At 41.6% G+C, this 13,821-nt stretch overlaps 1 long non-coding RNA gene across 1 annotated transcript; it reads right to left on the bottom strand.

The window, feature by feature from the left end:
* Positions 1–1,138: 1,138 nt before the first annotated feature.
* Positions 1,139–3,516, bottom strand: LOC116193776. Its single transcript, XR_004154334.1, has 2 exons — positions 2,208–3,516; positions 1,139–2,111 (listed from the first exon to the last, which is right to left on the bottom strand). It is a non-coding gene; the product is annotated as an uncharacterized LOC116193776 (long non-coding RNA).
* Positions 3,517–13,821: the final 10,305 nt, after the last annotated feature.

The raw sequence follows: 13,821 nt of genomic DNA, 5'->3' as shown, positions 1-13,821 counted from the left end.
CCCACATCTAGCATGTCATTACCCTTCCATCTATCATTTTCTGTTAATTGCTTACGTGGCCGTTAATTTTGACTAGGTGGCCATTAATTGTCACGTGTAACATTCCCATTGGCATTTTTTTTCCCCTTTCAAGTCTTCCCCTCTTCTTCCTCCTCCCCTTCTCTTCCTTTCCGATTGACCACCGCCGCCAATAGCTCACACACAAGCTCCGGCAACCTAGGCAACACGACCCCGAGCTTCTCCTCTATGGCTCGGCCTCGTTCTCCAAAGCTCTTAGTTCTCTCGTTGACTTCCTCCATCCTGACGAGCTAAATCCTGCTTTTTCGATTCTCTCTTTTCTCCTTCTCTATCAACCTATGTCTCTCCCATTTCTCGGCCATGTCCACGTCATCATCCATCACCTTCCTTCCGACTTCTCCTTCCTCTATCTCTCTTGACACCCATAGACCATTCCCTCATCCACAGCCTTCCACCAACTTCCTCTTTCCTCTGTCATCCCTTTAGCCGCCTCCTTCCCTCCTCACCGCCTTTCTTAGCTCACGACCTCCACCTCAGCCTCCTCCCGAGTCCCTGAGCTTCAGCTCTACTCCCTGCTGGTGTGCTACTGTACTGCTTGCCGCAGCTCCTTCTCGCGCTCCCTGAGTTCCATTGCTACTGCCCAACTCATTTCCTACTGAGTTGTCGCTGCTCCTCGTGCCCTGACAAACCCCAGCCTCCTTCGTCCTCCGACTCAGCAATAGAAGTTCATCGGCGAGGAAGAACACAAAGGAGGAAGAAGAATAGTGGAAGAGGAAGAGAAAAAGAAAAATGGCCCCGCCACTAGGTTTTTCATGGCCATACACATTGCATGTCCAATGGAAGTGTTACACGTGGCAATTAATGGCCATCTAGTCAAAATTAATGGCCACATAAGAAATTAACGGCGAAGGATGGACGGAAGATAATGACGTGCTAGATGTGGGACAATTTGAAACGTTGTGCTTTTTTAGAAAAATTTTAAAGTACGAGCTAGATTAGGAAATTTGTCAATAATACGTGCTTTTTTAGGTTATTAGCCCCTTTTTTTCCCTCCTATCTACCATTATAAATAAGAGAAGGAACAAGATATTTGCTATTCGTAACGGCGTAGATGAGTGGATTTTCGACATTCATGCCGTTAAAGATCATATCCAAAACCACTTCACTCAATGTTCCGCAGGGAAACAGAATTCTCGGAGTGGGTCATCCCTACAAGTCCTTCCTGGAGAAGGCCTCTAAACTCAACTTTTGTGGACATATTGATTGGGCCTTGTTCTCCGGCAGAAACCAAACGAGCTATTTTTTCTCTAAAAGCCCTCAAGTCTCCCAACCTAGATGGGTTATCCCCCTGCTTCTATCAGAGATGTTGGGACCTTGTCAAGCTGTCTGTGATCTCGTTGGTTCAAGGGTTCTTTGAAACTGCTTCCTTCCCTGAGGGAGTCAACCGTACTTTGCTCGTACTCATCCTGAAAAGCTTAGCCACAGAGTCCATCACTCAGTATCAGCCGATTATTTGTGCAACACCATTTACAAGATCATTTCCAAGATCTTGGTAGCACGAATACGGCCACTACTCGAGGAATTTATATCACCTCTCCAGTGCAGCTTCATTCCAGGAAGAAGAGTGCCAGATAATGTCATTATTCTCCGGGAAATCATCCACTCTTTCAAGACCAAGAAAGGGAAAGTATGGAGTTTTGCCCTCGAATTGGACCTTGAGAAATAATATGATAGGCTTGAATCGAGCTTCCTACGCAAGGCGATGTTTTATTTTGGGTTCCTAGCTAAATGGACTCAAGTCATAATGGGATGGGGAACCTCGACCTCAATATGCGATGTTCAGCGGAGGCTGCCTGGAGAAGTTTAAACCATCGAGAGGAATTTGACAAGGGGACCCTTTGTCTCCTTATGTATTTATCTTGTGTATGGAGTATCTCTCGAACATGATCGATGACGCAATACGGGCTGAGCAATGGTCGGAAGTCAGTCCTGGTCAAAGGTTGTCCTGGCTGCTCGCAGTTACTGTTCGCAGATGATATCATTCTCCTTGGACAAGCAAACTCAAAAACCACCCTGAACATTCTCAACTCCTTCTGTCAGATGTCGGGTATGAGAATTAGCAAGCACAAATCAAAAATTATGTTTTCAAGAAGCACACCATTGAGGGACAAGAACCAAATTGTTAATACCTTGGGGATTGAACAAACTGAGGATTTGGGAATACTTGGGATTTCCCATCAACTTAAATCCTAGCAGAATTGGGGATTGCCCCTTCATCATGGACAAAGTCCGTCAAAGACTCACGGGATGGAAATCCCAGCTCCTATAACAGGCGAGAAGGGTCGTCCTAATAAAGTCTGTCATGGCTGCCATTCCAACCTATTCCATGCAGTGCACTTCACTCCCTCAGTCCATCACCAGCGCCCTACACAAATTGAGCCGGGATTTCCTCTGGGGATCTACATCTGAAAAGAGAAAACTGCACTTGGTGAATTAGGATATTGTTACCCTCCCCAAAGAGGCCGGTGGATTGGGGATTCAAAGAGCCGAGCTTAGAAACAACGCTTGTCTTGGGAAGCTGGTGGAAAGAGCTGCATCAGAGGATGCCCCTTGGCTCGGCTCATCCGCCACAAATTTCATAACCGCAGACCAGACAACCTATGGAAAGGATCAACCAACTGGAAGACTTTGAGAGCTGGCTTGCAGGTTTAGGATAAAGGATCTAAGTGGGTTATATTGGCAATGGATCCTGAGTAAATTTCTGGAATGATGTATGGGTGGGGAAGAAGTCTTTAAGGAATTATCTACATGGACCCCTACCTTGGATTGAAGAGGAGACAACTATCGATTCAGTCATCAATTCAGCTAGATCGTGGGAGCTCTCCCAGATCCCTTACTCGGTCCCTCATAAGCTACAGGAAACTATTCATGGGACCCCAATCTGCTCATCCAGTGATATCGAAGATCGACCGGTTTGGGGCCATTCTTCAAATGGGATCGATCTAATCTACAAAAACAGCATACTCTCTTCTTCTTGACAGCCCCAAAGTTCCATCTCAAGCTTCTTGGTCTTGGATTTGGAAGTGCCCAGCATTACCAAAAATCCAAGAATTTATTTGGCTTTGCTGTCATAGAAAGTCGCCGCTCAATCCCTCCTTGCTCACAGGGGCATCAACATTAATCTACTGTTGGGTATCCCTCCAATTTGGAGGAAGTTGGGCTCAAATTGTATTGGGCTTTTATCGGGCTTTAATAGGCCCAAGAACCCATTTTTGTTAGGGTTTATTCTTCAGCAAATCAGCTGAGGTATAAAAGCAGCAGCAGACTGCAGTAGCAGCAGAAGGTAGACAGCAGCGGCAGAGGAGCTGCAAGCAGCAAAACAGCACAAAGAACAAAGGAAGAGCAGAGCCGAATTCTGCTCAACAGGGGCAGCGCGCAGCTGGAGATCAAACCTCGATCGGGACGTCAAACGAACTCCGATTGGGACGAAATTTTGACAGCAGCTTCACAACACGTGGGGCTAACTTCTGAACGGTCAGAATTTCTATTCGAGCTCTGTAGGTGCTGTTTCAGCTGATTTTGTGAACCACCCGGTGTGGGTGACGAATTTAGTATTTGGGTGATCCAAGAGAGTGTTTCTCTTGAGTTTGGTGATCCAAGGGTTTACCCTTGATGAAAGACATTGTATAACCTTTATAGTGGATCGTTGATTCGGAGTTGGTCCCGTGGTTTTTCCCCACATTGGGGTTTTCCACGTAAAATTCTTGGTGTTGTTTTACTTTACTGCTTGTTGGTTGATTTGATTAGTTCCTATCTCGATTACACTAGAAGGGGAGGAAGATTAATCGCTGCGTTATTGTTTGGTTGAGTACATCCCTAACCCCAACAAGTGGTATCAGAGCTTCCGGTTAGAGAAGTTTGAGTTTTTTCGGTGTTTTCGAGATGGAGGAGTCTACAGGATCTATGTTCAAGTTGAATGCAACCAACTACTCTATATGGAAGTCTCGGATGGAGGATCTTCTATTTTGCAGGGATTTGTACGATCCTATTGAAGGGGATTCCGCGAAACCCAAAGATAAGGATGACAAGGCTTGGGAACGCACAAATCGGAAGACTATTGGTTTGATTCGGCAGTGGATAGACAATAGTATTTATCATCATGTTGCTCAGGAGACAAATGCAAAAGCTTTGTGGGATAAATTGACAAATCTCTATGCGAGGAAGACACCGCAAAATAAAGCATTCCTCGTGAAGAAGCTGGTTCATCTTCGTTTTCAGGATGGAGGTGATATGGCTGCGCACATGAGTAATTTCCAGGATATTATTAACCAGTTGACGAACCTGGAGATAATATTACCCGATGAGTTGCAGGCTTGTCTACTTTTAGGGACTCTACCGGATAATTGGGACACACTTGTGGTTGCATTAAGCAATTCTGCGCCAAACGGGAAGCTATCGTTGGCCACGGTGACAGACAGTTTATTTAATGAGGAGACTAGAAGGAAAGGCTCGGGGATTTCCATTCAGTCTGAAGCTTTGGTTACTGAACAACGGGGGAGAAGTCAAAGCAGAAATTTCTCTTCCAAGCATAGTAACTCACGTGGCAAATCGAGGGGCAGATCAAAGTCGAAGACGAGGAAAGTGGTCACTTGCTATCACTGTGGAAAAGAGGGACACTACAAAAGGGAGTGTAGAGCTCTGAAGAAAAATCAGAATGGCAACGGTGAGAGCAAGAAGGAAGAAGGCACTACAGCAGTGGCATGTGATGGAGAGACCTACATCATTTGTGATGAAGCTTATGTGAATTTCACATGTCAGGACTCTACCTGGGTTGCAGATACAGGTGCCTCGTTTCATGTCACTCCTCATCGGGATTTCTTTTCATCTTACACTACCGGGGACTATGGTTATGTGAGAATGGGGAATGGACAATCATGCAAGATTGTCGGTATTGGTGATGTCTGTCTAGAGACCGAGCTTGGCTGCAAGTTGTTTTTGAAGAAGGTGAGGCATGTTCCAGAAATTCGCCTTAACCTAATCTCGACGGGTCAACTTGATGATGAAGGCTACAGTAATGAATTCAGCAATGGGAGATGGAAGCTCTCCAAGGGTTCGTTGATTGTGGCACGGGGTCAGAAGACCGACACTCTCTACAGGCTGCGTGCCAGACACAATTCCGGTCAAATTAATGTTGCTGAGGATTATCCTATCGAGCTATGGCATAGGAGACTTGGGCATATCAGCGAGAAAGGTATTCAAATTCTTGCTAGAAAGCAGTCTTTGCCCGTTAAAGGTATGCACTTGAGCACTTGTGATCACTGTTTAGCTGGTAAGCAGAGGAGAGTTTCTTTTGTTAGAAGTCGTCCCTCTAGATGCCATCATATACTTGATCTTGTGCATACAGATGTTTGTTTTATGTCGGATAGATCTCTTGGTGGTGCTCTCTATTTTGTGACATTTATAGATGATCACACCAGGAAAGTTTGGGCTTACCCTATGAGAACTAAAGATCAGGTGACTGAGATTTTCAAGAACTTCCATGTAGCAGTGGAAAGAGAAACAGGCATGAAGCTGAAATGTGTCAGAGCTGATAATGGTGGTGAGTATAGAGGTCCTTTCGAGAACTATTGCAGGACTCACGGTATCAAACTTGAGAAGACGGTACCGAAGACACCACAACAGAACGGGCTTGCAGAGAGGATGAACCGCACAATTGTTGAGAGAGTTCGTTGTATGCTTTCTCAGGCGAAACTGTCTAAGCCTTTCTGGGGCGAGGCAATGAGGTCAGCGGTTGATCTTATTAATCTTACACCGTCAGTTGCACTTGATGGAGATGTACCCCAGCAGGTGTGGACCGGCAAGAAAGTATCATACAAGCATCTCAGAGTATTCGGGTGCAGGGCATCTGTTCACATTCCTCGAGATGAAAGATCAAAACTTGATGCCAAGGCAAAACAGTGCATCTTCTTGGGTTATGCACATGAAGAGTTCGGGTACAGGCTTTGGGACCCTGATAGCAAGAAGATCATCAGGAGCAGGGATGTTGTCTTCTTTGAGGACCAGACAATCGAGGATTTGCAAAGGTTAGAGAAGGCCAGTGTAGGCAATCCTCACGAGATCTCTATTCCTGTACCGGTTGATGTAGAGCATCCAATGGAAGAGGTACCTGGTGAGTATGAAGAAACCACGACTGGGGGTGAGATTCCTCAGGTAGATGATGATGTGACTACGGATGATACAGGCTCGCAGTTACAGTTAGAGCCTGCAGATCTACCTAGACAATCTGATAGAATAAGACGATCATCTACAAGATATCCGCCTCATGAATATGTGCTACTGACTGACGGGGGAGAACCTGAGTGCTATGATGAAGCTGTGGCACATGAGTACAAGGAGCACTGGTTGAAGGCGATGAATGAGGAGATGAACTCCTTGTCTGAAAATCACACGTATGACCTAGTGAAGCTACCGCAAGGTAAGAGAGCATTGAAGAACAAATGGGTCTACAGGTTGAAGACAGAGAACTCGCGACCTCGATACAAAGCTCGGCTGGTAGTGAAAGGTTTCAACCAGAAGAAAGGAGTTGACTTCGAGGAGATCTTCTCGCCCGTTGTCAAGATGTCATCGATCCGAGTTGTTCTCGCACTGGCAGCTAGTCTGAACTTGGAGATCGAGCAGCTCGATGTAAAAACAGCTTTCCTGCATGGTGACTTGGAGGAAGAAATATATATGGAGCAGCCTGAAGGATTCCGAGTTAAAGGTAAGGAGCATTTGGTGTGCAGGCTGAGAAAGAGCTTGTATGGGCTTAAGCAAGCACCTCGGCAGTGGTATAAAAAGTTTGACTCTTTCATGTTGAGCCATGGCTACACACGGACAACTTCAGATCATTGTGTGTTCGTGAAACAATTCTCGAATGGTGATTTTATCATTTTACTGTTATATGTGGATGATATGCTACTTGTTGGTCATGATATGAGCAAGATTACAGAGTTGAAGAAGGAGCTCAACAAGTCCTTTGCCATGAAGGATTTGGGACCGGCAAAGCAGATCCTTGGGATGCATATTTCTCGTGACAGATCAAGTGGAAAACTTTGGCTTTCTCAAGAGAAGTACATCGAGAAGATTTTGGATCGGTTCAACATGGGTAATGCTAAACCAGTTTCATCACCACTTGCTTCTCATTTCAAACTTAGCTCGAAGCAATGTCCTACAAGTGAGAAGGAGAAAGAAGAGATGAAGAAAGTTCCTTATTCATCAGCTGTAGGAAGTTTAATGTATGCCATGGTCTGTACAAGACCAGATATCGCTCATTCTGTTGGTGTGGTTAGTCGTTTTCTCTCCAATCCGGGGAAAGAGCATTGGAATGCAGTTAAGTGGATTCTGAGGTATCTCAGAGGAACATCCAAGGTGTGTTTACACTTTGGCACTGGTAAGCCGGAGTTAGTGGGCTATACGGATGCGGATATGGCAGGAGATATTGATTCCCGGAAATCCACTTCGGGATACTTGATGACTTTTGCAGGGGGAGCTATCTCATGGCAGTCAAGGCTTCAAAAGTGCATCGCTTTGTCTACAACGGAAGCCGAATACATTGCGGTGACCGAAGGTTGCAAGGAGATGTTGTGGTTGCAAAAGTTTTTGCAGGAGTTGAGCTTGAAGCAAGAAAGGTATGTTCTACACTGTGATAGTCAAAGCGCCATTCATCTTTGCAAGAATCCCACTTTCCATTCGAGGTCGAAGCATATCGATATCAAGTTTCATTGGATTAGAGATGTGTTGGAGTCTAAGCTGGTGAAGCTAGACAAAGTACACACTGATGAGAATGGAGCTGATATGATGACAAAACCTCTCGCTAGGGAGAAACTTCATGTTTGCCGAAGTATAGCCGGTATGCTTGAAGCCTCCAAATAGTCGGGAGGGGGAGTTTGTTGGGTATCCCTCCAATTTGGAGGAAGTTGGGCTCAAATTGTATTGGGCTTTTATCGGGCTTTAATAGGCCCAAGAACCCATTTTTGTTAGGGTTTATTCTTCAGCAAATCAGCTGAGGTATAAAAGCAGCAGCAGACTGCAGTAGCAGCAGAAGGTAGACAGCAGCGGCAGAGGAGCTGCAAGCAGCAAAACAGCACAAAGAACAAAGGAAGAGCAGAGCCGAATTCTGCTCAACAGGGGCAGCGCGCAGCTGGAGATCAAACCTCGATCGGGACGTCAAACGAACTCCGATTGGGACAAAATTTTGACAGCAGCTTCACAACACGTGGGGCTAACTTCTGAACGGTCAGAATTTCTATTCGAGCTCTGTAGGTGCTGTTTCAGCTGATTTTGTGAACCACCCGGTGTGGGTGACGAATTTAGTATTTGGGTGATCCAAGAGAGTGTTTCTCTTGAGTTTGGTGATCCAAGGGTTTACCCTTGATGAAAGACATTGTATAACCTTTATAGTGGATCGTTGATTCGGAGTTGGTCCCGTGGTTTTTCCCCACATTGGGGTTTTCCACGTAAAATTCTTGGTGTTGTTTTACTTTACTGCTTGTTGGTTGATTTGATTAGTTCCTATCTCGATTACACTAGAAGGGAAGGAAGATTAATCGCTGCGTTATTGTTTGGTTGAGTACATCCCTAACCCCAACATCTACGATGTCCATTCTGTAATAGTCGGGAAGAAACAATCCAACATATTCTTAGAGAGTGTCCTATTGCTCGGGATTTCTGGAATAATGTAGACATCCAGACTGCCAAGCGAGCTACATTCTCCCTTCCCATTAAGGAATGGATCCAGTTCAACTGTTCATCGGTTCATCCTTCAAGTCTGGGCATTCCATGGGGAATTTTCTTTCCAATGGCCATATGGAACCTCTGGAACAATCGGAACAAACTGATTTTCTCCCAACAGCCACTACATTGCGATTTGCAAAGATTCACTGTTGAATCCGCAACTGAGTCCTGGAGTTCAATCTCTTTTAAGCCCCCTAAACCCGGTAAAGATATTTGGGTCCAATCAGGGGCGGAGCCAAAATTTTTATCCAGGGGAGCAAACTTATACTTTTGGAGCAAAATTTAAAAAATTCAAAGTTCAGAGGAGGTAAAGTACTAATTTTACATAAAAAAAAAACTAATACTTTTGAGACAAAATTAAAAATTTCAAAATTCGGGGGGGGGGGGGGAATTGCCCCCTGCTCCTTCATTGGCTCCGCCCCTGGGTCCAGTGGACTGCTCCACCCATGGACTTTTATACGTTAAACACAGATGGGTCTGTGGATGGAAATCTGGGTAAAGCAGGAGGAGACGGCCTAATCCAAGATCATAACGGAAATTGGTTCAAGGGCTTCTCTATGCATCTTGGCTGCACTACTACCCCTGTTGCAGAACTTTCTGCACTGCAACAAGGGCTTCAGATAGCTCTCAATCATGGCATTAAGAAGCTTTACATTCAACCGGATGCGAAATAAATCGTTTGATTGGGTTTGGGGTAATAATGTTATTAATTGGCTCCTTCAACCTATCATTAACGATTGCAGGAAAATGTGCAGCCAAATGGAGGACGTCCGGCCACTACACATATTCCGCGAGGCAAACACCTGCACGGATGCATTGGCAAAGATGAGGAAAGACCAGGAGGCTAATTTAGTAGTTTTAGACTTAGCTCCCGCTTCTTTATTTCAGTTGCTGTACTTCGATGCTAATGGGATCCCCGTACTGTAGCTGACCCCGTCAGCATACTCCCGTAGTCTGTTTTAATGAAAGCTTGATTTACCCCCCAAAAAAAAATTATTCAGTTTACATTCCACCAAATTTCTCGCGCAATGCTCGGATTATCGCGTAGTTGGAGATCAATTCCAGCAATTACTCGTTGCTAAGCAATCTGTGAATCCATCAGAATAGAAGCTATCAATAGGACTCCAATTTCGACTAAGGCCCATCAAGCTGTACCCGGTTTCGAAACCCATAGCCAGCCGGCCCACTTCTATGAATTCCATGCATTCAGACTTCTAAAAAGAATATATATATATATATATATATATGTATATATTTATAAGATTACGCATATATAATAGAATTCTAAAAAGATATATATTTATATTTATATAATAAGATTATATATATATATATATATATATTGAGCTATTAGGAAATAGAGGAATCAATGAGAAACTACTCTCGTAGCCTGCACGTTATGGGGGCATTTGCATATTCTATTTATAACTAGTTTCTTATCTTAATTTTTCATCAAGATTTACAGTGTTTTTTTGCATGTTTATTATGTATTTTTTTTAACTTAGGGAAGATTGTAATAAATTCATTATATTCTATTTGCAACTAATTTCTTATTTTAATTTTTTAATCAAAATTTACAGTATTGTTATTTAGTATAGTAATTTCATTTTTTTTCTTTGGAGAATACCTTAAAATTCATATTCGGTTAATTAATTTTTTTTTCTCAATTTGATAAATGTAGCACTAGTTCAAATTGTCGGTACATAATAGTGACGGGATCAAAAGAATGGTCAACAATGATTTGAGGATGTAAAAAATGCTTACTGTGGGAGCATTTCAGCAAATGAATAGAAAATTCTCACGAGCTCTTCTTATTTCAATTTTTGTTAAGATTTTCAGTGTTCGTTTTTTTTATCTTTTAAATTTTTTGAATTTAGGGAAGACTATATATTAACTCATAATTTATGTTTAATTAGCTCATAGGATTTTTTATTTGGTTTTTTTCTATGTCTTTGGAATATACCTCAATATAGCTCATAATTTGTATTTAATCGTTGAATTATTTTGTTTTTGTTTTGATAAATGTAGTATTAATTTTTCTTTACTAAGAATTAAAAATTAACTACAAGTCAAGGATAAGTACAAAAAGGCTTAAATGACAAAATTTCAATAAATAAATGGAGAATTCACACGAGATCTCACCGCAAAGTCAAAATTAATAACTTATATATAGATAAGATGGTGTAAGATTTTTTTTTTTATAAGTAAGAGTAAAATGATGTAAGAATTTTCATTAATGAGAATCGAATCAATTTCAGGATGAGGGATGATGTCTATGCACTTAATCCTTTCAACATAATTGTCCACGACAGAAGAACTATGGTCCTCTTTGAATTAATTAAATTGCAATCCTATTGAGGAAGGGGTCTCGATGTAGTGGTACAAGACGCTGTCTGGAACAAAAAGGTTTTGGGTTCGATCCTCACCAGCGGTGACTTATGTGCCCATTTATTTAGTTTAATTCATTTCCTTGTACTAAACTTATGTGCCACCCTTATTACTAAAATAAATTGCAGCCTTTTTTTTTCCTTATTTGGTTTACAGTAAAGAGATTGAAAAGGAAAATAAAGAAGAATGAAAATTCCGAATAACAAAAATCAAACTTAAATTTCTTTATTCTAATTAAGGACACGTATCCTTGTACTCTCACTTGAATAACATTTTCATTTCATCGGAAGATATAGTTGACCATTTTTCTTGAACAGGGATCATAAACGCGAGATGGAGGGAGAATTGATTATGTAGAATGTGCATCCAGTGTTTTTTTCTGTTTCTTATTGATGACGAGACCATTGGATAGGTTAGTCCGTCCACACAAGTCGTCCATATGGTCCATTAAAAATTATTTTTTGCATAATTTTGAGGTGACTCGAATTCAGATTTTCATTAAAGAAATTGCATCTTTGACCATCATTCTATTAGGTTGATTTGGTTCCCCTTTTTTTCAGTGACGAGGGAGGTTTAATATCCTAATATAAAGAATAGGCAAAGCTAATTAAATAAAGGGATACGAGAATCCCTCACTGATGAAGATTGAACCTAGAATCTCATGATTCCGGCCGACAATGTGTCACTGTACCAACCCCTCCTCGATTTGGTGCCTGCCTCTTTTCTCCCTCTCTCATAGGCAATGCTCCGGCGCTTATGCATGCAATGCCATGTTGCTCTAATCAGTTGGTAGAAGTTCTCGGCTATGAATTTTAATGGCTAAGCCAATCCTTTATTGTCAGTAACAACTAATTAGGACATCCTCCTTGACAGCATATATAGATTGTGAGCAGGGATCTCCATGCGATCGATGACGTTGAAAGGCTTATTTGCTCTTGTTGGATGCCACAAATCCCGTGACCGCATCCCAATCAAATAGTTCGCAGTACACCAAATAGTTAATGGAGATCGTTACTGCTTTTTCCTGCTAAAAGGTGTGCCCGCGACTCCATTAGGACATCAAAATATAATCGTGTAACTTTTTTTTTTTGATATTTTATAGTTGGCCAATATATATGCGCGATGTACGCGTTCGTCTACATGACACGGTGCTGGCAAGCCTGAACCTAATACGTATAAAATATGCTTTGGTCCAATTGCGCTGGACTTTCGCGATTGTATAAAATATGCTTTCATCGTGATACATACGTGTTTAATCGTGTTTTAGGTAGAAACGTGGTAGATTTCCTGATATATAGTGCACGACACCAAAAATCACTAGAAAATTTATGTTACCGTACTATTGACTACGTGTATTTTAACTTAAAAAATTACATTAGCTTTTTTTTGCTGGAAAAAAAAAGAGAATATATTAGCTAGCAATATTGACTTTAAGCCAAAAAGATAAATTAATGAAACAACTGCATATATAAGCTGTATGTTTATATAGCACCGCCTTGTATATAAACAAGACATTTTTTGTATGTCGGAAACTCGACACTAGATTCACGATTGTGGTGCTCTCTTTGCATTACTCGAACTGTTTATGAAACAATCGATTGAGACAATACACCACATACAATTATGAAGTCATCCGCATATGTCGAAATCGAATAAGTCCAATTTGTGATGTAGATAGGGACGTGGGAGCTTTTGTTAAAATTTAGCGAGCATTTGGGATTGGGATGGGTCACAGCCTGTAACTCGGCTACTCGATTTTATAACCTCGAGTCTTATTTCCCTTGTTAGGGTTTAGGGTTTAAACCATCGGAATACTATCTTAATAACAATGAGAGCAATTTTTTTTTTCTGCAGCAAAAATAGAAGGAAAAAAAATGAAGTATTATATGTTTCTTCTCGGATTATGAACTTATAAAGGAGGTAATAAGCCTAACAAACGATATATAGGGGACAAAAAACAAAAAATCTCATTGATGAAAATCAAATTCAAAATTTATTGTACATGGATCGTAATTGATGCCACTGGATTGAATCCGTTTTCTTAATTTCGATTATATAAAAATTAATCAATTTTTTGTTTGATAGGTTAGGAAATACATGGTAAAGCTATTCCCTTAATCGCCAAAGAACCTGCCACAAAATTCTAATTATACACGTCTTTCTTTTCTAGCCTCCTCAATTTATTTTCAACCAAAAAAATTATATTTAACTAACTTTAGTTTACTCTCCTGATTGGGAAATTTAAAAAGAAAATGCAGCCTATGAAATGTGTATGTGTCTATATCATTAATTAATAAGCTATGTCTCACAATGTAATCCATTTTGTCTCTTTGGGAGGGCCATAATAATCGCTGTAGGATCCACTTTGATAGTGCAATCACACATCTTACGGTTCACATAGCCAAGATATTTTTGGTGGAGCCGCAGAGAATGGCCCCAATGGATTTCTTTTGTTCTCTATATGGCTGCGAAAGAAATCCCGAGCGCGTATTCGCGAAAATGAGATTATAATATGTCACATATAGAAGTGTAATATCACGCCTTGATAAGAATGTATTAGTGTTGGCCACCAGAAAGTTCTCATGTACCCACATGCAGCCGCCATATGCAGAAGTTTGAATTGATACGTTATTAATGAGATAT

The sequence above is a fragment of the Punica granatum genome, chromosome 1, assembly GCF_007655135.1.
Source record: "Punica granatum isolate Tunisia-2019 chromosome 1, ASM765513v2, whole genome shotgun sequence".
NCBI lineage: Eukaryota > Viridiplantae > Streptophyta > Magnoliopsida > Myrtales > Lythraceae > Punica > Punica granatum.
Note: the sequence above shows the minus strand (reverse complement) of the source record. Positions and strands in the feature narration are given on the sequence as shown.